This window comes from Lagopus leucura, unplaced genomic scaffold (assembly GCF_019238085.1).
Source record: "Lagopus leucura isolate 7727_CA_CO unplaced genomic scaffold, USGS_WTPT01 Super-Scaffold_100033, whole genome shotgun sequence".
Classification (NCBI taxonomy): Eukaryota; Metazoa; Chordata; class Aves; order Galliformes; family Phasianidae; genus Lagopus; species Lagopus leucura.
In genome coordinates this window covers 4,019,260-4,021,995 of record NW_024962282.1, presented here as the reverse complement: position 1 = coordinate 4,021,995, position 2,736 = coordinate 4,019,260, and positions in this window count along the sequence as shown.

The window sequence follows — 2,736 nt, the reverse complement described above, 5'->3', positions numbered from 1 at the left end:
GGATTTGGTTTTATTTACATCAACACAAATTCACAGTCTTTGATGCCCAAAAGGGCACAAGGAGCTCTTCCACTACACAAGATGTAAACTAGAAGTTTTGAAGATAGGTCTTGTATTCAAATTGTAACTGTTAGGCAAGAAAAAAAAAAAAAAGAAAAAGAAAAAAAAGTCTTCCAGAAAAACTGAATTATTCTAATACTTTAGATTAACATTGCCTTTTTTCCTAAGCGAATTAGTGACTTGCACAAGTGTGTGACAGTCACTATCTGCCTTCCTCCTTCCTCTACTTTAACGCAGGAGAAAAAGCTCCGCTTCCTTTGAAGGAAATATTTTTTGACTGGTTCTTTGGTCTTTTTCCAAGCACACGAATAGACAAATCAAGAATTTGAAAACCATGGAGTTAGCATATTTTCAAGAAGTCAGCTTGTACTCTGCTCTGCAGATTTATACTACTACCTGTTTTCAGATACAAGAAATCTCCACACGAATAGCACAGAAAAAATATCCCTGATGTTGTTATCCTGGAAGAACTCACATTTTCTTGGAACTACAAGGGGAACTGTAACCCGCATTCAGTAAAATCAGTTTTGTAATGTTGTTTAAGTGATTCATAAACATTTCAACAGTGAGACCCGCTCCACTGATAAGCCATATTAATTATCGTAGGATATACAATTTCTATATAGTTTTACTAGAACTGTGTTTTATTCACCAGCAAAATTATAAAGGTTTCAGCCCTGAAATTAATCTTATGTTTTTAAGTGAGATCAGAGTGTCTCTTCCTTTCAAGACTTCAAATGAATGTATTGATATAACAGTTAATTACAACAATACTAGTAGTACCTAAAGTTGAAAGATTTCTTTTTGTTTCTTTGTTTTGTTTCTGGTGGTATCATGGGTTTTTTTGTTTGTTTTTTAAATTTAACATAAAGGAAGTGGTTATGTGGATTCATTTGAAGATTTTGTTGACTTCCAGCATTACTGTTTAACTCAAATATTATTATTTTTTTTAATAAATATCTTCACTATCAGAACATAATCAGAATATAATCTGATCGAGAAGGGAAAAAAAGAAAATCAACCAAACAAAAAAAAACATGTAATTGTTGAGGCTGGACATTAAATTGTCCAGAGAATTGTCAGAAGAACATTTTATGTTTCTGCAATATTGAATTCTTACACAGAGATAGTCAGAGACCCTAATTCAACATCAGGAGGTTTTTTTTGTAACTTCACCTTTTAAATGTTACAACTGGCAAGCTTTCAGGTTCATATCAAAGAGGTACTCAAGAATGAGAATTCTCACACAACTCACCATTAATTATGTTGCACCTATATGTTTCCTATTATCCAGAAAATATGGAAAAACATATATAGTTTTGCATGGGAAAGATAACAGAAGCCTGTGAAAAGAGAGAATATAAGTAGATAACAAGGCATGTACTGAAATTAAGAGTAAACAGGATGACACATCTTTTAACAGCCAGCTAGAAAGAGGCTGCCAAGTTTGTTCACAATCTCCAGAACGGAGAGATTTTTTTCCTAAAATCAGGTTTCAATAACCTGTGCTTTCCTCTACAACTAGTGCCAGTGAGAAGTCAACGAATAGTCCTATGAGCTACATCAGGAGACTGTAGCATAAAACAAGAGGAAAAACCATGTGTGTTTTCACTGAGATATCTATGCCTGCAGTGTCAGAGCCATCGTACTACAGTGGAACATCCTGGATGTACCAAAGCCAGAAGTTTTGAAAATTTGCAATGATTGTTTCACCTAGATGTACTGCTGGGTTATTTCAATAGACCATATGCTTCTAATATAACTTGTCTTCCACAAAAACATACATTTTTAACAAAAAAAAAAAAAACTGCTGTATGGGTCCCATATATTAATTGATATAAGCTGAAACTAGAATAATATTAGGCTTCTGTAATCAAGTTAAGAAGTAAGAATAAGTTTTAGTTTTTAACCTGTTCAGGGATATGTATTACCACGATTCTTAAGTCCACATTCAAAGCAGCCTAAACAAATGTGTTTTGTATTTTTTTAAACATGTTTTTATGACTACATACAAACTCTTGGTCAACTGAGACAAAGTGCCAAACAAGTGATTTAGAGCACACCACACAGATGTTATGCAAAATAAAGTAAACTACCAAAATGTAAGTGACAAGTTCACATCCTTTATTCTGCAGTTTGACTCAGCTCAGTAAGTCACATACATGAACATGAAAACACATTGTGATAAGGTCAGTACTTCAGTTCAAAGTCTTAATTGGGCACCCTGGGGCAAGGTAGTCAGTGGTTAATTGCACACATAGCAGCAGCAGAAGTATCACTCATCTCCAATAAAGGCTCTGATTTATTTCATCTTAATAGTAACTATTTCTAGTTTCAAGACATAAACACAGAAGCAACAGTACACAATTGCAATAGTTTTACATACACCTTATATGTTACGTAGTTGAAATCTCCATATTCTACTGTGCAAGTATCTTGTTACTTTCAAACTAATTCTTTAACTAAGATCCTAAACTAAGTTTTCACCACATCCACATGTTTACAAAATAACTATCAACATTACAGGCTCACTAGTGATGAGCAGCTGTACGTCTACAAAATTAAAAAATCTTTGTCCTGCTTGAACCTTGTCCTTGAAAACGGACGTTATCATAGACTTTGAAGACAAAAAATAAAATAAAATAAAATAAAATAAAATAAAATAAAATAAAATAA